Below are 26,245 nucleotides of genomic sequence, written 5' to 3' on the forward strand. Positions count from 1 at the left end.
CCTTCCATTTCGGAGCTGTAATCTAAAGTTTATCAGTAGAAAATAAAATCAGTAGAGAATAAACAAATATAAACAAATGGGATGCTTTAATGCCCTTTCACATAGTTATGCTTTAGAATGTCAGAAAACATTTTAGAGTATTATTTAATTACTTAGATTACTTAGTAATAAACTAAGAGAGCTGATGGTATTTTGTTACATTATCTCTTATTTCCATGATTTTTTAGATAAATTCGTTTAATTAAAAAGTGTAAGAGCACTGGAAAACACAGGGTTTGAATGCAACTGTTAATATTTTGCTTCTAAATACATTTTATCATGTAATTTTATTTACTTAAAGTACATTTTACATTTAGCACTGTGGCTCACATTTAAGTAGAAAATTTATATCATTAAAGAGAAGAAAGCTCATGCATATATTTTTACCCATTTTACAATGAAACAGATGGAAGGCATTTCTAATTTAGAGTGGTGAGTTTCAATCACAAAAATAATAAAGTCTAGATTTTACAGTGGTGCCTGCCTTTGGATAAATTCTATCAAGTTTTTTCTTTAAAGTCTATAACGCCCATGAATAAAAACACAGTTAATTGAAAAGTATGTCATGAATGTTTTAAACAGTCAAGGGATATAGCAAAGAAACATAATCTATGAGACTAAACTTAATTATTTGTATTGAGAATTTGTTGGAAGTGAAAAGCTCATGTAACAAAAGACTTAGTTTTTATAGTCTTATGCATCAACTCACTCTATGAGACACTAGTGAGTATTTTTACTGAAACCAGTCCACATATTATAACAGAAACTATACTATAAATCGAAACTTCAAATTTTAGTTGTAGTTCTCTGGACATTTTGTAGCACATATGTGCCCTAGTATTCAATTCAGTAAGATAAAGAATCATATTAAAATTATATCTAAAGCTCTTATAAACTTTCTAAAATTACATGGGGCAAGAAAAGGGCCCCTTTCATAACTTGGACCAGATGCTGTACTTGGAGAAGTGAGACAATCACAGGACAGTCAGCCAGGAAGAAGAAAGTAGACTTTGGATGTATCTGTCCCTCCAGGGGGAACAACAAATCCTCCTAGACCACAGTGCTTCGGTGCTACCTGCTCCTCAGACTCTTTATGTTAATGAAACAAAAGGCTTAAGCAGCTGGAGGAAGGGGAGCAAGTCCCATAGGGCACCATAAAGGACAATATGTGGTTGGGAAAAAGGTGGAAGAAAAACTGTATTATGGGCACAAGACTGCTTTGGGCCTAAGATCCTATACCAATACCAAGTAGATGGTACTGTGTTTGATATCTTTCATTATTTTTTTGAGGATTCTTACTGCTGTAAGAGGGGCAGAAAGCTTCTGCTAATGTCAGTTGCAAGTAAAGGCAGCATTCAACTGCCACAGGGAGGAGAACCAGTAACGCAGAAAAAATCCCCAAGACCCAGGTGTACATGGCTTCCCTAAGGCTGAGACTGAGCCAGAACAGAGAACTATACCCTGCCTCCAGCCCCAACAGAAGCAAACCATAGAGTGCTAAGCAACAGCAGTCTTCTGCTAGGGGAAGAGCAAGAGTGTGGTACTATACCATCTCTGTGGTACATGCATGCAGGGACAGTTGAAAGATTAGCTGGAGCAGTAATCCTGAGGAAAACTTAGGCAGCACAGTATCTCTAAGCACTAGGCAACAACACTCTAGCACTCGAAGAATTTGAAGCCTTTGGTCTACCATAGGTAGCAAAACCCAAATCCAGCTCAGCTACTGACTAGACTGATTCAACCTCACGCAATTACAGCCTAGTAGAAGAGGCAAGTCCATTTTGAGGTGTAAATACTGTTTGCCTCAGTGCCTAATGTTCACACATGTCCAGCATTCAATCAAAAAGTACAAATCTCATATACAAAACAAACAAACAAGAGGCCCCCAAACAACCCAGTGCTAAGAGACAAGTTAATCAACAGACACAGACTCACAGATAATTCACATATTGGAACTATCAGATGGGGACTTAAAAATGACTAAGATTGAAGTGTTAAAGGATCTAGTGAAAAGGATAAACAACATGAATGAGTACATAGGATGTTTCAGTAGATAAATGAAAACTATGGAAAATTAAAAGTTTTAAAAGACCGTATCTGAGATGAGGAAGATTACTTTGGTGTGCTCATCAGCTTCTGACACAACAAAGGAAGTATCAGTGCACCTGAACAGTAGTCAATAGAATTTATCTAAACTGAAACACAAGGAGAAAAAAACCATGTCAGGGGAGAAGGAACAGGACATTCACTAACTGTAAGACATTATCAAATGGTCCAACATACTCATAATTGGGGTCCCGGAAAAAGAAGAGAGACAATGGAGCAGAAGAAATACTTGAAGAGATATGAACAAGAATTTTCCAAAAAATAATGAAGGATATCAAACACAGATCCAGTAAGTTCAGTGAGATAAATACTCCCCCATTTCAAAATCTACCACATCATAGTCAAACTGTTAAAAATCAAATATAAAGGGAAAATCATAAAACTAGCTAGAGAGAAAAAATGTGAGTAATATAAAATAACTACTTTCTAAAACTAACCTATAATGGCAGAAATCAGATCATTAGTTTTCTTGGGTGGGAGGTAGAGATGGGGAGGACTACCTCCAAAGAAACTTACTGGAAACGCTCTGTATCCTGATTGGAATGGCAATTATACAAACGTATATATGTGTCAGAATGCATCAAACTCTACACAAAATATACACATTTTATTGTATATAAATTATATCTCAAGAAAATTAAATTTCTGAAGTTAATAAGACTAATTCCTTAATTTTTTTTTTTAATTTATTTATTATTATTATACTTTAAGTTGTAGGGTACATGTGCATAACGTGCAGGTTTGTTGGCATATGTATACTCTTGTGCTACAAGTTGGTCTGCTGCACCCATCAACCTGCCATTTACATCAGGTATATAACTCCCCAATGCAATCCTCCCCTCCCTCCCAAGGATAGGCCCCGTGTGTGATGTTCCCTTCCTGAGTCCAAGTGGATCTCATTGTTCAGTTCCACCTAAGTGAGGAGTGAGAACATGCGTGTTTGGTTTTCTGTTCTTGTGATAGTTTCAAGAATGATGGTTTCCAGCTGTCCCATGTCCCTACAAAGGACGCAGCAAACTCATCCTTTTTATGGCTGCATAGTATTCCACGTGTATAGCAGCCACATTTTCTTAATCCAATCTGTCACTGGATGGACATTTGGGTTGATTCCCAAGTCTTGCTATTAGAATAGTGCTGCAATAAAACATACGCGGTGCATGTGTCTTTATAGCATAATTTATAATCCTTTGGCATATCCCCAGTAATGGGATGGCTGGGTCATATGGTACATCTAGTTCACGATCCTTGAGGAATCGGCCATACTGTTTTCCATAATGGTTGAACTAGTTTGGCAATCCCACCAACAGTGTAAAAGTGTTCCTATTTCTCCACATCCTCTCCAGCACCTGTTGTTTCCTGACTTTTTAATGATCGCCATTCTAACTGGTGTGAGATGGTATCTCATTGTGGTTTTGATTTGCATTTCTCTGATGCACAGTGATGATGAGCATTTTTTCATATGTCTGTTGTATGAATGTCTCTTTGAGAGTCTGTTCACATTCTTTGCCCACTTTTTGATGGGGTTGTTTTGTTTTTTCTTTGTAAATCTGGCTCGATTCTCGTAGGTTCCTGGATATTAGCCTTTGTCATGAGTAGATTGCAAAAAATTTTCTCCCATTCTGTAGGTTGCCTGTTCACTTGATGGTAGTTTCTTTTTGCTGTGCAGAAGCTCTTTTTGTTTAATTAGATCCATTTGTCACTTTTAGCTGTAGCTGCCGCTTGTTTTTGGTAAGCCAGATACGAGCTCCTGCCCATGCCTCTATGTCCTCCTGAATGGTACGCAATTCCAGGGTTTCTCTAGGATTTTATGGTATTAGTCTAACATTTAAGTCTCTAATCCATCTTTGAATTAATTGTATAAGTATAAGGGAAAGATCCAGTTTCTCAGCTACCTACAAATAATTTTCCCATACCCATTTATTAAATAGGGAATCCCTCCCTGGCTTCTTGTTTTTCCTTGGTGGCTCTACAAAGATCAGATGGTATTTATGGCATTATTTCTGAGGACTCTGTTCTGTCCTTCCATTGGTCTATATCTCTGTTTTGGGTACTAAAGTACCATGCTGTTTTGCTACTGCGGTCTTGTAGTATAGTTTGAAGTCAGGTATGCGGATGCCTCCAGCTTTGTTCTTTTGACTTAGGATTGTCTTGGAGATGCGGCTCTTTTGTCTCCATATGAACTTTTAAAGCAGTTTTTTTCCAATTCTGTGAAGAAACTCATTGGTAGCTTGATGGGGATGGGTACTGAATTCAAGTAAATTACCTTGGGCAGTATGGCCATTTTCACAATATTATTCTTCCATTCCATGAGCATGGTATGTTCTTCCATTTGTTTGTGTCCTCTTTTATTTCTACTGAGTAGTGGTTTGTAGTTCTCTCCTTGAAGAGGTCCTTTACATCCCTTTGTAAGTTGGATTCCTAGGTATTTGATTCTCTCTTTGGAAGCTAAATTCCTTGTGGAAATGGAAGTTCATTCATGATTTGGCTCTCTGTTTGTCTACAGCACAGTATGAATGCTTGGATTTTTGCACACTTTGTATCCTGAGACTTTATTAGAGGTTATTTATCAGCTTAAGGGAGATTTTAATGAGACAATGGGGTTTCTAACATACAATCATGTCATCTGCAAACAGGGACAATTTGACTTCTTCTTTCCTTAACTGAATTTCTGATTTCTTTCTCTTGGCCTAACTGTCTTAGCCAGAACTTCCAACACTATGTTGAATACCAGAGTGGTGAGAGAGGGCATCCCTGTCTTGTGCCAGTCTTCAAAGGGAATTTTTCCAGTTTTGCCCATTCAGTGTGATATTGGCTGTGGGTTTGGCTGTTAAATAGCTCTTATTATTTTGAGGTAATGCTCCATCAATACCAAATTTATTGAGCGCTTTTAGCATGAAGGGCCGTTGAATTTTGTCAAAAGCCTTTCTGCATCTATTGAGATAATCATGGTTCTTGTCTTTGGTTCTGTTTTATATGCTGGATTATGCGTTTTATTGATTTGCTAATGTTGAACCAGCCTTGCATCCTGGTGGGATGTAAAAGCCCACTTGATCATGGTGGATAAGCTTTCGGGCGTTGCTAAATCCGGGTTTGCCAGGCATTTTATTGAGGATTTTGCATCATGTTCACTAGGGACATTATTCAAAAATTTTTGTTGTGTCTCTGCCAGGCTTTTGTATCAGGATGATGCTGGCCCCATGTTTGCTAGGGAGGATTCCTCTTTTCTATTGATTGAATAGCTCTGGTAGCTGAAATGGCACTAACTCCTCCTTATACCTCTGGTAGAATTCAGCTGTGAATCCATCTGGTCCTGACTCTTTTTGCTTGGTAGGCTATTAATTATTGCCTCAATTTCAGAGCCTACTATTGGTCTATTCAGGGATTCAACTTCTTCCTGGTTTGGCCCTTGAAGAGTGTAAGTGTCCAGGAAATTATCCATTTCTCTAGCCTTTCCATTTATTTGTGTAGAGGTGTTTATAGCGGGCCTCTGATGGTAGTTTGTATTTCTGTGGGGTCGGGTGGTGATATCCCCCTTTATCATTTTTTAATTGCTACATTTGATTCTTCTCTCTTTTCTTCTTTTATTAGTCTTGCTAGTGGTCTGTCAATTTTGTTGATCTTTTTCAAAACCAACCCTGGATTCTAATGATTTTTTATGGGTTTTTGTGTCTCTATCTCCCTTCAGTTCTGTCTCCATCCTCAGCTATTTCTGCCTTCTTCTGCTAGCTGAATGTTTGTTCTTGCTTCTCTCTAGTTCTTTGAATTGCAATGTTAGAGGCCAATTTTGATCTTTCCTGCTTTCTCCTTTGTGGGGCATTTAGTGCTATAAATCTCCTCTACACAATTGCTTTAAATGTGTCCCAGAGGATTCTGGTATGTTGTATCTTGTTCTCATTGGTTTCAAAGAACATCTTTATTTCTGGCCTTCATTTCGATGTACCCAGTAGTCATTCAGGAGCAGGTTGTTCAGTTTCCAGCGTGCCAGAGCCGTTTTGATTGAGTTTCTAGTCCTGAGTTCTAGTTTTGATTGCACTGTGGTCTGAGAGACAGTTTGTTATAATTTCTGTTCTTGTACATTTGCTGAGGGAGTGCTTTACTTCCAATTATATGGTCAATTTGGAGGTACTGTATGTGGGTGCTGGAAGAATGTATATTCTGTTGATTTGGGAGGGAGAGTTCTATAGATGCTCCATTAGGTCTGCTTGCTGCAGAGATGAGTTCAATTCCTGATATCCTGTTAACTTTCTGTCTTGTTGATCTGTCTAATGTTGACAGTGGAGGTTGAAGTCTCCCATTATTATTGTATGGGGAGTCTAAGTCTCTTTGTAAGTCTCTAAGGACTTGCTTTATGAATCAAGTTCTGTATTGGGTGCATATATATTTAGGATAGCAGCTCTTTCTGTTGAATTGATCCCTTTACCATTGGTGTAATGGCCTTCTTTGTCTCTTTTGATCTTTGGATGGTTTAAAGTCTGTTTTATCAGACTAGGGATTGCAACTCTGCTTTTTTGTTCTCCATTTTGCTTGGTAAATCTCCTCCATCCTTTATTTTGGAGAGCCTATATGTCTCTATGCAGGAGATGGTCCTTGGAATACAGCAGACTGATGGGTCTTGACTCTTATCCAGTTTGCTAGTCTGTGGCTCCTTTTCATTGGAGCATTTAGTCCATTTACATTTAAGGTTAAGATTGTTATGTGAACTTGATCCTGCCATTATGATATTAACTGCTATTTTGCTCATAGTTGATGCAGTTTCTTCCCTAGCCTCGATGGTCTTTTTATACTTTGGCATGCTTTGAGATGGCTGGTACCGCTGTTCCTTTCCTGTGCTGGAGTGCTTCCTTCCAGGGTCTCTTGTAAGGCAGGCCTGGTGGTGACAAAATCTCTAAGCATTTGCTTATCTTTGCAAGGATTTTATTTCTCCTTCACTTATGAAACTTAGTTTGGCTGGATGGAAATTCTGGGTTTAAAATTCTTTCTTTTAAGAATGTTGAATATTGGTCCTCTACTCTCTTCTGGCTTGTAGAGTTTCTAGAGATCCGCTGTATCTGATGGGCTTCCTTTGTGGGTAACCCTGACCTTCTCTCTCTTGGCTGCCCTGCAGATTTTTTCTCATTTCCAACTTTGGTGAATCTGGCAATTATGTCTTGAGCGTTTTCTCGAGGAGTATCTTGTATGCTTCCTTGTATTTCCTGGATTTGAATGTTGGCCTGCCCTACTAGGGTTGGGAAGTTCTCCCTGGATGTGATATCCCAGTAAGAGTGTTTCCTTAAATCCTTGGTTCCATTTTCCCCTCACTTTCAGGCACCTCTAACTAGACGTGATTTTATTCCTTTTACATAATCCCATACTTCTTGTATATTTTGTCTATTTCTTTTGCTTCTTTAAGCGATGATCGACGATCCTCGACTACCGAAAGATCGGTTGAAAGATCGCTGATTTATGACTTTGACGACTGATGATGGTTTATGATTTCTCCCGGATTGACTGATCTGCGCCTTTATCCCTCCTGGCCCAGCTTTGATCCACAGCCATGCATGAGCTACCCTTGCTGGGGAGATGTGCTCTTATTTTTGAATTTCCAGCTTTTCTGCCTCCTGCTTTTCCCCCATCTTGTGGTTTCCTTTTATCTGCCTCTGGTCTTGATGATGATGATGTACTGATGGGGTTTTAGTGTAGGTGTCCTTTCCTGTTTGATAGTTTTCCTTTCTAACAGCCAGGACCCTCAGCTGTGCTGGGTCTGTTGGAGATTGCTTGAGGTCCACTCCAGACCCTGTTTGCCTGGGTATCAGCAGCAGAGGCTGCAGAAGCATAGAAATATTTCTGAACAGCGCAGTGTACCTGTCTGATTCTTGCTTTGGAAGCTTCCTCCAGGGGTGTGTACTCCACCCCTGTGGAGTGTGGGGTCAGACTGCCCTCTCTGGGGGATGTCTCCCAGTTAGGGCTACTCAGGGTCAGGGACCCACTTGAGCAGGCAGTCTGTCCCTTCTCAGATCTTCAACCTCCTCGTGTTGGTGATCCACTGCTCTCTTCAAAGCCAGTCGTGGACAGAGTCGCTTAAGGGGCCTGCAGAGGTTTCCCAAGGCTTTTTGTTGTTGCTAAGTGTTGTTGTTGTTGCTGTGTAGCTGTGCCCTGTCCCCAGAGGTGGAGCTCCTCCACAGAGTATAGCAGCTTTGAGCTGCTGTGAGCTCCCACCCAGTTGGAGCCTCCCAGCAGCTTTGTTTACCTACTTAAGCCTCAGCACATGGAGCCTCCCTCCCCAGCCTCGGGCCAAGCGTCTTGCCTGCAGATCACAGACTGCTGTGTTAGCAATGAGGGAGGCCTCAGGCGTGGACCTCCCCGCCAGGTGTGGGATATGATCTCCTGGTGTGCCTGTTTCTGTTTAAAGCTGCTAGCCATTGGGGTGGAGCAATTCCATTTTCCAGGTTGTGTGTCCTAGTTCCCTGGCTAGGAAAAAAAGGGATCTTTCCCCCTTGCGCTTCCCAGGTGAGGCGATGCCTCAGCCTCTGCTTCTTCAGCCTCGCTGGTCGGGCTGGGTATTGACCAGCGCACTGCATCGGCCCCGCACTCCCCAGTGAGATGAACCTAGTACCTCAGTTGAAAATGCAGGAAACACCGTCTTCTGTGTCAGCTGGCTGGGAGTTGGAGACTGGAGCCGTTCCTATCTCGCCATCTTGGTTCAAATTTCCTAATTCCTCTTTAATTTTAAAACAATGAGTAGATAATCCTGTTCATGGATATATTCTATATCCCTTATTAAAGATTATCATGGTCATTCAATAACCTACTCATTAAGAAAGGGAGACAAAATGGTTTATTATAAAACGTGACTTTTTAGATGTATCCTTAATACTACAAGAAACCCTTGCTATCCTAAAATCGCTTATGTAGTGTTTGTAGGGAACTATTAATAATCTCATTAGATTGAATTAGCCATGCTTTATGGTACCAGCAGATTGCAAAGCAAGTGGTACAGTTGGAAACTGAGTCCTTCAAAATGGAGTATGATGGAAGCAAAATACAAATTCAAAAAAATTATGAGAGCTAGAAAGGAGAGCAAAACAAGTACCTGTATAAAAATCCAAGATGTCTTTAAAAAATATTATTGAAAATAGTAAAGGGAAAACACCTGAATTCTCTAGTCTACCTAATCTTCATACAAGTTTTTCTTTTTCATTACTTTTAACATGAAACAAAACAAGAATAGGAAATATTTTATTCATTTAACATTGGCACTCTAAATTTTATATTCGGTGGTGAAAAATACATTTAATCTAGTCATGAGCATAATTTAAGTTGGTTATTTCATTAAACATGCATGTCATCTTTTCCTTTAGGATGGAGGGAAAGAATTAACACTGCTGAACAGACTTATTAGTAGGGTCAAAACAGTATGTCTATGATATTTCTTACAAAGATTTCCAAATTAGTATATTTTTTTCTACTCAGGCAAGGGAATTTAACATCTACCCCCCCACCCTTGAGAGTGGGCTGGACTTAGTGACTTGCTTTCAAAAAACAATTTCAGAAAGGGGAATAACAATAACTTTACAGTATAGAAACATGGCAAATGCTATGTTGCTCAGGTAATCAAGATTAATATTAGCAGTGATGTCATGTTGACAGCATGTACCCCTGATATGATGTGATAAAACTAGTTCTTCACTTCTGTGAAGTGAACCCACAACTGCAGTCTAGTCATGGAAAACCATCAGACGAAACCCCAAAAAAAGGACATTTTATAAAATATGTGGCTGGCACTCCAAGTGAGAAATTGTCATGGACCAGAAAAGACTCATTGAACGTGATGATTAAATGCAATGTGGTACCCTGAATGGGATTATGGGACAGGAAAAGGACATTAGAAGAAAAACTGGTAGAATCCAAATGAAGTCTGGTGTTTAGTTAACAGGAATTTGCCAATGTTGGTTTCTTAGATGTGACAAAGGTATCATGATAATGTAAGATGTGAACATCAGGGTGATATTCAGGATCACTCTATATTGTCTTTATCATTTTTCTATACATTTAGGGATTATTCTGAAACAAAGTGTACAAGACAACTAAAAAACTAAAAAAATTACAAAAATAATATGTGCAGGAAAATAGGAGCCCAAGGAAATTTTCTGAGCTCGGTCTGATTTTTACCACAGTCCACAGCTCCTTATACCCTGAGGAGCACACTTGCCCTCACTCAGCTTCAGTGTTGCTGTTGCTCAGCTGGAACCCTCTACACGAAGTGAACGAAGCTCTCTGCTGTAAAGGGACTCAAAGGCTGCCTACCTCTCTCATTATACCATTGGAGAATTCTGTTCTGTGTCCAAAAATCACACGGCTAGAAGGAACCTTCAGTGTTTTCCCACCCCAGATGGGAGAAGGTATTTTAATTTCAGATTGTTAAAGAGTAAATGTTCTAATTTATTTTTTAATCATATTTTTCTAAGTTTTAAATTTTGCAGCCCTTAAAACGTGGAGTGGCTCCACGTGTATTTCAAGTTGAGTGGTAAGGAGTAGCCACTGACACAGTTATAGTTTACACCTTAGATGAACACTGCCAGGGGCTGTGGTTTAGACACATACAATGTTTTTAGCTATCATTTTTAGTATATTGTGTTTAATTTATCTCCATAATCGATCACTGATAAAAGACAGCACAAGAACCACAAATTTTGAACTTTAAAAAGTTATAGAAGAACACAAAAATGACAATTTCACAGGTTCGCTCCAAAATAATATCTGTGAATTGCATTCCTCTGATCAAATTTCTTATGTAAAAAAACTAAGATAACTCAAGATATAAATATAATTTTATCCTAATTGGTTATCCACACCTGTAATGTGAAATTGTAGAAAAGTGCCTGCAAAAAGAATCCTGAAACATCCTATCTTATCTCATCATTTGGAAACCAAATAAGAACAAGGAGAGTAGATTTTCCTAAAGGTCAGATTTCAAGAATTCCAAACATCCAGATGTGAAAACAGTTTTGACTATTTTTGATGCCTGAGTACATAAAGATAATAAATACTTTAACATTTCTCAAGAAATAATCTTTTCTTATGTAAATAAATAATATATGTTATCTGCTATACAGATAAAATGTAAACATTTTCCTTACAAAGTATATATGTTACTAAAGGTGTGGCCGGGCACCGTGGCTCACGCCTGTCATCTTAGCACTTTGGGAGGCTAAGGCGGGTGGATCACGAGGTCGGGAGATTGAGACCATCCTGGCCAACATGGTGAAACCCCGTCTCTACTCGAAATACAAAAATTGGCTGGGAGTGGTGGTGTGCGCCTGTAGTCCTAGCTACTCAGGAGGCTGAGGCAGGAGAATTGCTTGAACCTGGGAGGCAGAAGTGGCAGTGAGCTGAGATTGTTGCACTGCACTCCAGCCTGGGTGACAGAGTAAGACTCTGTCACCAAAAAAAAAAAAAAAAAAAAATTGTACTAAGGGGTTATACTAAAATGAACTTGATAATCCAGTATTTAATAATATACTTATCTAATACAACCTTAAACTTAAAACCACTTATTATATACTATGTAAAAATGAAAAAAATAATTTTCAGTCTTTCTATGAGGAAATCATGACATTGTATCACGTAGGAAAGGGTTCACAAATTTACAACGGGTTAGGAAATGCTCAACTACTTCAGTCATCTTGATTTACAGATGGAAAAAATAGTGAAATCAAAGATGTGTGGATGGAAGTGATAGTGTTTTCTCTAGCCTCCTCTTCATCTTTCTACAACATAATTTCTCTTTTAAGATGTGGTGGCGGCTTTCATATGGCTGGCTATCTGTCAATAAAATCCTAACCACTAAGCAAAGTAGGTCAGAAAACTCTCACTCTTGAACTTAAACTTCCCTGTATATAGAAACCAAATTTAAAGACAACTCTTTAAGTACCTCTTTAATATCAAAACACTAAACTTACAAATTGCATATTCATGCAAATGGTTGTACCCAGTTTCTCAACACAGCCCTACTGTTCTTACCATGGGAGAAAACTCAGCATTCTGGAATAATCTTTAAATTCAAAAATAGAATAGAAACAGCAGAGAAAAGTATAGGGGATACCAAGGAGAGAAACAAGCCAAGTCAAATATAGAATAAACTGTCTTCCTGCTTTTCCTACCTAAACCACATTATTGCCCTATTCTTAGTCCCCCCAAAAAGGTAGGCTCTTAAGTTATATGACATATGGTTTAAACAAGTATTTTTTAAGTACAAGTCTGAAATCTGATTATGATGATGATGATAATAATCATCTTTACCATCACTAACACTTGCACAGCCTGGCTTGTTTTATAAAGTATATTCCAAATTTCTGACAAATAGATTATAAATGGCCTTTTAGAACAGTGTCTACTTGTAATTCCTGGTCTCCAAATCCTTGCACAAAATAATGCTTTTCTAGTCAAAGCAAAAACCATATATTTATTTGATTTTATAATGTGTACTCTTCATAAAATAATAATCTTGGCAATTAACAAATAAGCGATTACAACATTAAAATATGTAAAAGGTAGTGGTGACAATAATATTAGTGGGTCATTTAACCTTACATATATTCATTTATTCAACAATCACTTATGGAACACCTACTATGGATCAAGTACTATGTCAGAGATTTGAAAAAAAAAAAAAAGATGACTTCTAAGGATATTACAGGCCAGTAAAAACAGACAGATGTGCGAATCATCAAGTCTAATGAAGAGGCGTGGTAGGGTGGTAACAGGCTAAATAAAATGAGACCAGAGAGGAGGAATGGGCAGGTCAATTACAGAATGAGGTTTGACAGTTTAGGTGTCAGGAAAAGCCTTAAGGGAGGAGGTGACCTTAAGCTGTAGTTTGAAAGATAAGTTGGCCCCAACAGATAATGAGGATAGGCTACATGGCAGGTGGGAGTGTGAACTGCAAGATCTTCTAAGGTGATCAACTGAAGGTACTATGAAGTATTTTCAGTTGATTTCAGAGGTACTTCCTAGTACCAGCAAGCAAGTACCAGCAAGCAAGCAGTTTGCTAAGGCTGAATTTTGGGATAGGGAGGTACAGTAATAACCAGGGTTATGTATGCTATGCTAAGAAACTTGGCTCTATCCACAAACAGTTCTTAGTAGTTTCTGAACATAGACCCTATTTAGAGTTTAAAGGTGACTCAAACAAATAAACAAACAAACAAACCCAACAGCTAAGGTGCACTGATTACTTATTATGAGTCAGGTACTTTACATACTTTTCTGATTTAATTATATATTCACAACAACCCTAAAATAGGAACTATGTCTGTGAGAAAATGGTGGCTATGAACCTGGTACTTTCCCTGTTGGAAAAAATAAACGGTGGCGAGATAATCTGCCTACAAGCACACCAACTACGTGGCAGAAAGGACTTCAAATTCAGTTTAACTTAAGTCTGTACTCTATGAACTCTTCCTCTTGAATTAAAAAAAAATTATACACATATACACCACAATTATCTTCTTAATCAGGTCACGCCCCCCAATTACTGGTGGGGACACAAGAAAATCTCCTTTCATTCCATATCATCCCCTAGCTACGACTCCTTTTGTCTCTCCACTTCACAGCAAAACCAATAGAGTATTTATATAAAGACACTGGCCGTATCTACTTTCTAATTTCCCTTTATCCTTCTAAACTTGCCTTCCTACTGAAGAAAAGAGGAATTAGCTATGGACAATGTCACTTATGGTTCCATATTGCTAATCCCATGGCCAATTAACTGTCCTTCTATTACCCAATGGCTCAACAGGTGACTAATTCTTTTTGTTAGTTCTGGGAAACCCCTCTCCCCTATGTCTGTTGTTTTCCTTTCTTCCTTATTTATCCTTCCTCTCAACTCCTCTTCTGCCCTAAGGAACTATAAATGCTGGACTATCACTTGCTCAATCTGAGTTTTTCTTCCTTTCATAAATACCATCTATACACACTTTTAATCAACAGGTTTTATTGATAATCCTCTGAACTCCAACTGTCTGTCCAATTGTCCACACATCTCCTCTAGGACATCACGTGGGTATCTCAAACCCAAGAGGTCCAAAATAGAACTCTTCATTCCTCATGTTTTGTCCATTTGTTAAAATTTCTCAATGAAAAATAAAACTTAGCAGATAGCAGGTACTATAGGCTACCCCATAGCTAAAGAGCTCATGCAATGCTGCATATAGTTGATCAGTATGCAAAACAGATAGCTAAAATCCTCAAAAGCCTTGTTAAGAAATATATTTTCCTACCGTATAGTCTTTCACACAGAACTTACAGCATGTAACATATGATATTCTGGCTAATCACTGTGCTTATTGAACTTACAGAAGTGGCAACATAATAAGCACAGACACAAAATATTATAACAGTCATAAACTGGAAACTATAACATGTTTTCGTTTTTTAAATGTTGCGGAAATTGGTCTCCTGCTTCTGACAGTGGAGAACTATGCCATTTGAACAAACTATCTTACTGAGGATAACTAGAGAAGTTAAACAAACTTTAAAAAATATCTGCTTAACAGCATTGAAGAACTAAAAAGTCAATGAAGATTTAAAAGGTCAAGTTAAGGAAAAGAGAAACCCAGAAAGCTGCGCCTGGAATCTGGGGATTCTGCCTGGATTTAGCAATAATACCAATTTCAAGAAAGTAAAAGAGAGCCTAAGAAGTCTCAATCTTCAAGAGGCTTGGAGGACAAAAAATGGAGGCCAGTGCCTACCAAGGTTGGGTAGAGGCCAATAAATTCTCCATGGTTTATCAGAGGTTAATAAGCTCTCCACCTTGACCCAAAAGGCTATACTATGGAAAGAAGGCTGAACCAGATATAATACAGCTCTCAATGGCCTGAAGCACTTCACATCACCTCAATCTCTGAAAATTGATGACAGGTGATCCAGGAGTGCTAGAGCCCTAGCTGCCTGCCAGAAGCAAACCTAAGTTCTCTCTGTAGAAAGTTATCCTAGACCTCAACATTTTTCTCTGTAGAAAAGTACTCTCTGTAGAAAGCAATCTTGACCTCAACATTTTTCTATAAAATTTAAAAAATACAATAGCTGGTATCAATAAAAAATTATCAGATACTCAAGGAGACAATAGAATATAAAAACAAAACAAACAAACAAACAAAAAAGGGGGAAAATACACAACAGAACCAGATCCACAGCAGCTCCTATGGCATAAAGACAGACTTGAAAACTACAAATAATAAATTCAGGAAGTTATAAGATAAAATCAAGATTTTGTCAGAGAACTGAAAAATAGAAAAAGAACTAAATTGAATTCTAGAACTGAAAAATACAGTTACCAAAATTAAAAGCTCAATGGATAGGTTTATAAGCAGATTAGACACAGTTGAAGAGAGAATTAGAAAAATGGTTAGAAATGAGATTAAAAGAAAAGAGATCAAAAGGCAGACCAGAAAAGAGAATACAGAAGAGAAGGTGAAAGATCATAAATGATCAGTAAAAATATCTTCTAAAATATGAATAACTGAAATCCCAGAAAGAAAAGAGAAAAGGAGCAGAACAATATTTTTAGAGATAATGGCTCAGAATTTTCCAAAACAAACCAATGGTGTTAAGTGAACATCTGAGAAGCCCTCCAAGGAGAATTAAAAAAAAAAAAAAAAAAAAGACACCAAGGTACATCATAAATCAAAGATGAAAAACCAAAGACAAAGATAAACTAGTAATTAGTAATCTCAGCAAAACAGATTATCCTTTAAAGAACAATTGTACTGATAACTGAATTTTCAACATAAACAATAGAAACTCTAGTGCAGAAAATAACCATTAACCTAGACCTCCATTAAAAACGTTCTTTAAGAATGAAGAGGAAATAAAAAAATTTTCAGAAAATAAACATCCAATACACAGATATGATTGTTTAGCTCAAATGTTACACTTCATTTGAGCTAAACAATCATACATATTCATAACAACTTGAGGGTTATGCAAGGTAGTTATCCAACAATGGCCATGGGTATTGACTTTTCCAGGAAACCTCTATTTCCCAAGTCACTGAGCTGAAACATTGCCTATAAACAATTCAAATAAATTAAAAACTAATGGAGGGTAGAAGGGTAAGAAAAGAAGGAAGTAAAGAATACCTGCCAATTTATAAAATATTGGAATTTTATCAAATGAAATCAGTACAATTAATTGATGTCAAATGATGTATATTTTTGCCTTAGAAAGTTCTATTTGGGCTGGGCACGGTGGCTCACACCTGTAATCCCAGCACTTTGGGAGGCTGCGGCAGGTGGATCACAAGGTCAGGAGATTGAGACCATCCTGGCTAACAGGGTGAAACCCCGTCTCTACTAAAAATACAAAAAATTAGCCGGGCGTGGTGGTGGCACGTGCCTGTAGTCCCAATTACTCAGGAGGCTGAGGCAGGAGAATTGCTGGAACCTGGGAGATCGTGCCACTGCACTCCAGCCTGGTGACAGAACAAGACTCCATCTCAAAAAAAAAAAAAAAAAAAAAAAAAGAAAAAAAGTTCTTCTGTTTGAACTAATTTTACAAACACCTTTTAAGTACAAAGTACGCCACTTTTATATCTATGCATTTGGTTGCACATATACAAATCATCAGTGATAAAAGATAATTCTAAGGATGTCGCATGCTCTGAATAGTCTTAAGTGTGATTTAATTTTCTTGGGGGCAAAAATTTATCAACCATCTTTATAAGTGCTATAATAGGCCTAATATACAACTCTGTACAGAGTAGTCTCCCCAAAACAATTAACTTAATAAAGACAAGAAAGGCGAGATACTTCCTTGGCTCAATTTCTTGGCTCAATTCTGAATAATGAAAAATTATTCTCATTTCAAGGTCAGATTCCAGACATTTCAGAATTTCAGTTCTTTCGTCTTTAAATAGAAACCACTGTGATGAAGTTTACATCAGGGAACCACTTTTATCTCTTACATAATTTAAGTAACTACTAGATATAAGATGGAAGGTCTCTGAAACTTTAGTAGAAATTTCTCATGGATTTAGATAATAACTGAATTAACTTTTGAAACGTATTATTGAGTTGGTTTTAAGAGTGTTTTATATCAGCATGTAGAAAAGGATGTCAGCAGTGAAAACCTCAAGGGAATATCTGGGAAACTGAGTAAACGGAGATCGATCCCAGGAGTTTCTCACTCTTTGATGGTCCAACACTCAGTCTCTAGCAATTCATCACAATTACTAGTCAAATATCCACTATTCCCAATACCATTTATGGAAGACAAAATCCTTCTTCCATTGTGATATCTTAGCACCTTTGTTGAAGATCAGTTGATCCATTCCTTTATGTTTTTAATTAAAACTGAACATCCAACAGCAATATATCAAAATTGTTGATTAGGAGGAATCTGGATGGCTGACTAGGGATTTTGGATGTCAGTTATCCTCAGAAAGAAGACCAAAGACATAGGTGAATGGTCATGATCTGAATGGAAAGCTTACAGAATACAGCCAGGATCTGTTGGAGAACCCACTGGTTGATGTGGGGTTGCAGAAAAGGAAAGCAGCAGGAGTCTGGCAGAGATTGACTCCCGAGAACCTCTGAATCCTGCATAAAGGGTAGGTTGGGGCGCTTCTCTTCTCTCTTCATCCCTGCGATAAGCTGCTGACTGCCAAATTGTCAGGGAGCCTTTCACCCCTCATGTACCCAGGCAATGCTGTCAGTGGGGATTGAGGTTCTTCCTGGGGACAGAGCACACAGTGGCTAGCTTGTGCAGGTATGCCCTCACTCCACTACTACTGTTGTGGATGTAGGAGAGGCATGTTTCTAATTAACCCAGTCAGACAAAAATAGAAAAGAGAATTTTAACAAACGAATAAATTCTTTGTAAAATACAGGACTATGTAAAGTCACCAAATCTATAATTTATAGGTATTCCTGAGAAAGACGAAGAAAAAGTAAGCAATTTGGAAAACATATTGGTGGAAAGAATTCAGGAAAATTTCCCTGATTTTGTTAGAGATATAGAAATCCATATACAAGAAATCCAGAACACCTGTGAGATATGATATAAGGTGAACATCACCAAGGCATATAGTCATCAGACTATCCAAGGTCAATGCTAAAGAAAAAATCTTAAAGGCAGCTAGAAAAAGGAATCAAATCACCTATAAAGGAAATTCTATCAGACTAACAGCAGATTTCTTAGCAGAAACCGACAAGCCAGAAGAGACAGGGAACTAGTTTTAGATTTCTTAAAGAAAAATGCCAGCCAAGAATTTTTTTTTTTTTTTGAGACAGAGTCTTGCTCTGTCGCCCAGGCTGGAGTGCAGTGGCGAGATCTCGGCTCACTGTAAGCTCCGCCTCCCGGGTTCATGCCATTCTCCTGCCTCAACCTCCCAAGTAGCTGTAGCTGGGACCACAGGCACCCGCCACCACGCCCGGCTAGTTTTTTTTTTTTTTTTTTTTTTTTTTTTAAGAACAGACAGGGTTTCACTGTGTTAGCCAGGATGGTCTCGATCCCCTAACCTCGTGACCTCGTGATCTACCTGCCTCGGCCTCCCAAAATGTGTATCTTTTTAAACTAAGCTTCATAAATGAAGCAGAAATAAAATATTTCCCAAACAAATGCAAAGAAAATTTGTCACCACTAGACCAGTACACCAAAAATGCTAAAAGGAAACAAAAACGTGATACTTGCTAAAACAAAAGCACACATAAGTACAAAGTTCACACATCCTATAAAATAATTACATAATTGAGGCTACAAGCAACAGGCTAACAATACTAGGACAGGAATAAAACCTCACATATGCATATTAACCTTGAAAATAAATACTTAAAACATATAGATTAGTAAATTGGGTAAGAAAAACAAGATTCAACCATCTTCTGCCTAAAAGAGACCCACATAATGTATAAAGACATACACAGGCTTAAAGTAAAGGGGAGGAAAGATATATCATGCAAATGAGAAACAAAAAAGACCAGGGGTTGCTATTCTTATGTCAGATAAAATAGACTTTAAACCAACAAAAGTAAAAAAAGACAAAGAAGGGTATTATATATGATAAACACTTCAACTCAGCAAGAAGATTTAACTATCCTAAATATATACATAACTAACACCAGAGCACCCAGATTTATAAAAGAAGTACTACTACCCCTAAGAAAATAAAATAAAAAGCCACACAGTAATAGTGGGAAACGTCAACATCCTACAGAAAACACCAAACAGATCACTGAGGGAGAAAACTAACAAAGAAACTTGACTTAAAATGGGCTCTGCCAAATGGGTAGACATCTAAAGAACATTCCACCCAACAACCAAAGAATATACATTTTTTCTCATCTGTGCATGGAACTTTCTTAGAAATTGACAGTATGCTTGGCCACAAACCACATTTCAATAGATTTTTAAAAATCAAAATCATGTCAGGTATCTTCTCAGACTACAGCAGAATAAAATTAGAAATGAATGCCAAAAGGAACTCTCAAAACCAGCACTTTGGGAGGCCGAGACGGGCGGATCATGAGGTCAGGAGATCGAGACCATCCTGGCTAACACGGTGAAACCCCATCTCTACTAAAAAAAAAAAAAAAAAAACACACACATAGGTACATAGAAACCAAACAACTTGCTCTTGAACGACTTTAACAAAATTGAGGCAGAAATAAAAAAAATTGGAAACAAATGAATACGGACACGTAACATATCAAAACTTCTAGGATACAGCAAAAGCAGTGTTAAGAGGAAAGTTCATAGCACTAAATTCATAAATCAAAAAGACAGAAAGATCTCAAATTCACAACCTAATGATATACCTAACAAACTAGAAAAACAAGAACCAACCAAACCCAAAGCCAGCAGAAGAAAAGAAATAAAGATCAGAGCAGAACTAAATGCAATTGAGACTAAAATATCATACAAGGGACCAACAAAGTAAAAAGTTGGTTCTTTAAGAAGATAAACAAAATTGATAGACTACTAACTTGATTAAACAAGAAAAAAGGAGGATTCAAATAAGCACAATCAGAAATGATAAAGGTAGCATTAAAACTGATACCACAGAAATACAAAAGATCATCAGAAACTACTATGAACATCTCTATGCACACAAACTAGAAAACTTAGAGGAAACAAATAAATTTCCAGAAACATATAACCTCCCAGATTGAACCAGGAGGAAATTAAAATCCTAAACAGACCAATAACAAATTATAAAATTGAATCAGTAATAAAAGATCTACCAACCAAAGCAAACAAACAACAACAACAAAAAACCCAGGACCAGAGGAATTCACAGCCAAATTCTACCAAATTTGGTATCAATATTACTAAAAATGTATTTTTTTTAAACTGAGGAGGAGGAATTCCTCCTAAACTTAACATTCTATGAAACTAGTATCCTGATAACAAGATCTGAGAAGGATAACACAAAAAAAGAAAACTATGGACCAATATCCACAATGAACGTAGATGCAAAAGTCCTCAACAAAATACTAACAAACTGAACCCAACAGCACATCAAAAAGATAATTAATCATGATCCAGTGGGTTTTATTCTGGGAACACAAGGATGGTTCAACATATGCAAATTAATAAATGTGATTCACCACATAAACAGAATTAAAAACAAAAAACACATGATCATCCCAATATGCAGAAGAAAATGCAATAAAATCCAACATCTCTTCATGATAAAAATTCTAAATAAACTAGACATTAACAGAACATAAATGAAAATACTAAGAACCGTATTTGACAAACCCACAGTCAACATCATACTTACAGGGAAGAATTGAAAGCATTTCCTTTGAGAACTGGACCAAGACAAGGATGCCCACTTTCACCACTCCTATTCAACACAGTAATGGAAGTTCTAGCCAGAGCAATCAGGCAGCAGGAAAAAATTAAAGGCATCCAAATCTGAAAAGTGGAAGTCAAATTATCTCTGTTCACTGAGGACATAATCTTATACTTAGAAAACTTGAAAGATTCCTCTGAAAGACTCCTGGACCTGATCAATAACTTTGCTAAAGTTTCAGGACACAAAATTAACACACCATAATTGGCTGCATTTCTATACACCAACAATGGTCAAGCAGAAAACCAAATAAAAAACTCAATCCCATTTACAATAGCCATACGAAAACATAAACTAACTATCTAGGAATACATTTAAGAAAGTGAAAGACCTCTACAAAGGAGAATTACAAAACACTGAAACTGTAGATGACATAAACAAATGGAAAAACATCGCATGCTCATGGACAGGAGAATCAATGCCATTAAAATGACTATACTGCCCAAAGCAATCTAGAAAGTCAATGCAATTTCCTATTAAATTACCAGTGTTATATTTCACAGAATTAGAAAGACCAATTATAAAATTCATATGGAACCAAAAAAAGCCTAAATAGTCAAGGCAATCCTAAGCAAAAAGAACAAAGCTGCAAGCATTACATAACCTGACTTCAAACTACACTACAAGTCGAATGTAACCAAAACAGCATGGTACTGGTACAAAAATGGACACATAGTTCAATGGAGCAGAACAGAGAACCCAGAAATAAAGCCATACACCTGATCTTCAACAAAGTCAACAAAAATAAACAATGGGGAAAGGATACCCTACTCAATAAACAGTGCTGGGAAAGCTGGCTATCCGTATACAGAAGAATAAAACTGGACCCCTGTTTCTTACCATATATAAAAATTAACTGAAGATAGATTAAAGTCTTAAATGTAAGACTTCAAACTATAAATATTATACTAGAAGAAAATCTAGGGAAAACTCTTCTGGACATTGTCCTAGGCAAAGAATTTATGACTAAGACTTCAACAACAAATGCAACAAAACCAGAAGTAGACAAATGGGACTTAAACTAAACAGTTTCTGCACAGGAAAAGAAATAATCAACAGAGCAAACAGACAATCTACAGAATGGGAGAAAATATTTGCAAACTATGCATCTGACAAAGGACTAATATCCAGAATCTGTAAATAAGTTAAACAAACCATAAAGGAAAAAAAACAAAAATCCCATTAAAAAGTAGACAAAGGGATATGAATAGACACTTCTCAAAATAAGACATACAAGTGACCAACAAACATATGGAAAATGCTCAACATCACTAATCATCAGAGAAATGCAAATTAAAACCACAGCGAGATGCCATACCAGCCAGAATATATGCTATGAAAAAGCCAATAGATAACAGATGTTGGAGAGGATGTGGAGAAAAGCAAATGCATATACACCGTTGGTGGAAATGTAAATTAGTTCAACACCTTTGGAAAACAGTATGGGCATTTCTCAAGTAACTAAAAGTAGAACTACCCTTTGATCCAGCAACTCCACCACTATGTATATACATAAAGGAAAATAAATCATTTTATCAAAAATATATCTGTACTTATCTGTTTACTGAGCACTATTCACAACAGTAAAGACATAGAATTGACCTAAGTGTCTATCAAAAGTTGACTGGAATAAAAAAAAATGTGGTATATATACACTGTGGAATACCACACGGCCATAAAAAGTAATGAAATTGGGTCCTCTGCAACAACATGGATAGAGCTGGAGGCCATGATCTTAAGTGAAATAACTTAGAAACAAAAAATCAAATATTGCATGTTCTCCCATATAAGTGAAGTACACATGGACATAAAGATGGAAATAATAGAAACGGGGGACTCCAAAAGGTGGGGGCTGGGGGAAAGCACATGTTGAAAAGTTACCTATTTGGTACAGTGTTAACTATTTTGGTAAGGGGTTCACTAGAAACCCAAACCTTACAATTATGCAACATGTCCACATTAACAAACCTGTACATATACTCCTTGAATCTAACAGAAAAGGGGAAAAAGATGACAGCAATGCTGTGTGTGCTGCAGGGAGCATAAAGAAAATTATAGGCTATAGCTACATCATATAGATTCAGCAAGTTGGCAAATTATTCACATGACATCCAGAATACCTGACAGACAGTTATAATGGTGAAAAAAGTCTGCAACATTTAAGACATTCTACAATGCATGGCACATTTTAACTTGGAGGCAATAAAGAATAAAGGAATAGGTAGAAAATGAATAATCATACATGTGTAAATTGTCAATTATGATAAAGCATATGAATTAAAAAATTGAATTAATGACTTGAAAGTATCTTTTTTCTCTTTATGGAAAAAGAAAGTTATGCTTCTCTGGTTTTTGATAAGAATAAACATACAGTGAAGTCGATTTTTAAAAGGAGTATTGCAGAATAAAAATTGACTGGAATAAAAAATGTGGTATATATACACTGTGGAATACTACACGGCCATAAATGGTAGTGAAATTGTGTCCTTTGCAACAACATGGATAGAGCTGGAGGCCATGATCTTAAGTGAAATAACTCAGAAACAAAAAACCAAATATTGCATGTTCTCACATATAAGTGAAGTACACATGGACATAAAGATGGAAACTATCAAAAAGTCACATAATTGTATACTTAAAAAATAAAATAAAATAAAAACACTGATCCCAGAGCAATGGCGTAAGAAGGCATCCTTCTGTGGAATTCCATAACATTGCTAGTTAGTAGGTAGTAGGAAGTAATTTTCCCTTAAAAATGTACATATCATTTAGATTTATTAATTAAAACTACTGAAGAACTTGTATCTGAGCTATTCTAATGCAAGCATTCATGCCAAGGTGTCATTCCATTCTTGCATTTACACATGGGATCAAATAAACGAAATTCCCCAATCCCCATCTGCGTCTCAAAAAAGTCACTGACTGCTGGAAAACAACAGATATTCTCTCCTGGAAATGAATCAGAAGGCAGACCATCATTCGGTAGCCAGCATATGATTCAGCAGAGCTTTGTATAAAAGTATAAAGTTCAAAAACAACCCCAAAAAAGCTCGAGAAGTAGTGGACTGTTTTTACCCCTCCTGGAATCACCACTGACAGCATCCATGAAGTTCTGACAGAAGAACACACGAGGATAATGACTTTTAAAGAGCAGCCAACAACAAGCATATAGGGAATCTTTCAGCAAATACAGGTAGGAGAAATTCAAATGTGTGACAATAGGTTTATGTAACCAATAATGTTATGAGATGAAAAACAGGGCATAAATACTGGCTGTGACTATTTAAATAATTTCTCTGAAGAGATAAAATATATTTAGAGAAAATGATACTTTGTTCTGTGTCTCATAAGATTGCTATGTTTTTATCTTCTTGTCTTCACTATGCAAAGGTTAAATAAAAAGCAAATTATTTATAAACTCAATCCTTTTTTTTTCTGGATTTGAAGAGAAGCTTGAGTAGGCGATTTAAAAAGAAGGAGGAAAGTGTCCATGTAGATGTACAGGACTAACAAGAAAGTTATTGTTTGAAATGCCATGTATCTTCACTGAGGTAGCACACTAAACTACTCCCAAATCTGTACTCACTTGTAATACTAAACATCTCCCAACAATGACAGATAACCAGTATTGTCAATTGCAGATGTACTTGTAATAAAAACTGTAGTAATTTGAATTCATTATATTAATAGCTATTGAAACTAGAAAGTTCTTGCAGTTCAGAGAAATCGACTTTTTGAGACCTCAAGCTGTCAATATGTGATGCTTTTTCTTTTTAAAAAGAGGAAATGTCAAATGATGAAAGGGAAAAAACTGCAAAGAGAAGTACTAAAAGATATAACTGGAAAATATGCTGTTCATTTTTCTGGATGTTACTGTAACACGTGTGAGACATTTTGTTTCTGTACTTTAATGATATTATTACTAGCCTAAAAGACGTACAATACAAGGGATGAGAGGCTTTCAGAGGATCCTGAATAGGTGAGTCAGGTCATCTGGGTGGTCTTATTATCAGTTTTTGATTTCCCCATTAGAGTCCGTTTGAAGTGAAGTGCCTTTCATCTTTCCACCCACTCTCACCATTTCAACATTCTAATTTAGTTCAACTCTTTTTATTCTGTTTTGTTAAAAAATGAGCCCAAACTCAGGGAAGGCAGGGAGACACCCTCTCTTGTGGTTTCATGTAATTTTTTGTTATGGTCTACCGGAAAAGAATAACTTTAAAAAATGCAATTTCACATACACTTGATCCCCATTGGACTCAAATCTCTTCAACAATTCATGCTAATATTTTTTGAAGTTAAAAAACTATTTAGTTTTAAGACTTCACTGATTTTTGGCAGGCAGTGTTTTCAACATAGTTTCAACTCTTTGAACCTGTCCCCATAGCTCTTTTCCCACTCCCTGAGCTTCCAAGACAGCAGTGGCCAAAGGACTGTAATAAGGTGGACGTCCATACAGTTACTTGTCTAGGGTTCCACTAACCAAGTTACACTAACAACTGACTGGTGCCACACAATCTGACATTTTTACAGAAACTCAGAGCACTCTAGTTAACTCAAGAGATATGGGGGGAATCCTCATTTTTAAACCAAATTAATAATGAAAACATGAGGTAGAGGGAAAAGGAGCAAATATCTGGGATACACATATTCCCAAAGGTTAGTTTTGCTTTGTTTTCCATATTCTTATACCCAAACAATCCATGTAATTGCAGCCCAAGACCTGGTCTCCTCCCCTCCATGTCTATTTGGTGGAAGGGAGGCAGTGCTATGAAGTGAACACGCTTAGGTAAAGAGAAAAAAAACCAAACATCCAAATAAACAAGCTACGATGAGGAAAATGCATCTGGCCTTCTTGCCAGGGAGTGAGTGGCTGGTCAATGCACCAGGGGCTACTTACACATGCTGGGCTCCTGAGGAGAACAAAAGGGGTTGTGGCAAGAGTTGTGATGTAATGTGGCCGTGGGGTGGCCTGGGGAGAGGACATGAAGCACAAAGTTATTGCTATCTGATCTCTACTTTCTTCATATCCATAGATATCTTGGATATTACTCTTAAGTGTACTTCTTATTCAAGATATGCTGAAATTTAAAACCAAATATTATGAAAGTACAATAAGAATATCTGCAGTGTCATTCCATCTGACTTCTCTCCCCTATCTCTACATGACCAATGTCATCTTTCAAGGCAACTCTAAATTACCATTGCCTCCACGAAGACTCCCTTTTGCCCTCTTTCATATATCTGCAAATAGCACATGTAATC

General features: G+C 37.2%; 2 protein-coding genes across 5 annotated transcripts in view; one reads left to right on the forward strand and one right to left on the reverse strand.

Annotated features, from left to right (window-relative positions):
* Positions 1-26,245, reverse strand: part of NT5DC1 (5'-nucleotidase domain containing 1) — a 152,807-nt gene that overhangs the window by 72,063 nt on the left and 54,499 nt on the right. The gene's annotated exons all lie outside the window — the stretch shown is intronic.
* The window catches only part of COL10A1 (collagen type X alpha 1 chain), a 104,637-nt gene that overhangs the window by 40,630 nt on the left and 37,762 nt on the right, over positions 1-26,245 (forward strand). Inside the window, exon 1 of one of the 2 annotated variants that reach the window (XM_009206242.4) lies at positions 23,759-24,173. The exons of the other annotated variant lie outside the window; for it this stretch is intronic. The gene's annotated coding sequence lies outside the window, so the exon portion shown is untranslated. Of the gene's footprint in view, positions 1-23,758; positions 24,174-26,245 lie in introns of those variants that run through there. 2 annotated transcript variants of the gene reach the window in all.

The sequence above is a fragment of the Papio anubis genome, chromosome 6, assembly GCF_008728515.1.
Source record: "Papio anubis isolate 15944 chromosome 6, Panubis1.0, whole genome shotgun sequence".
NCBI lineage: Eukaryota > Metazoa > Chordata > Mammalia > Primates > Cercopithecidae > Papio > Papio anubis.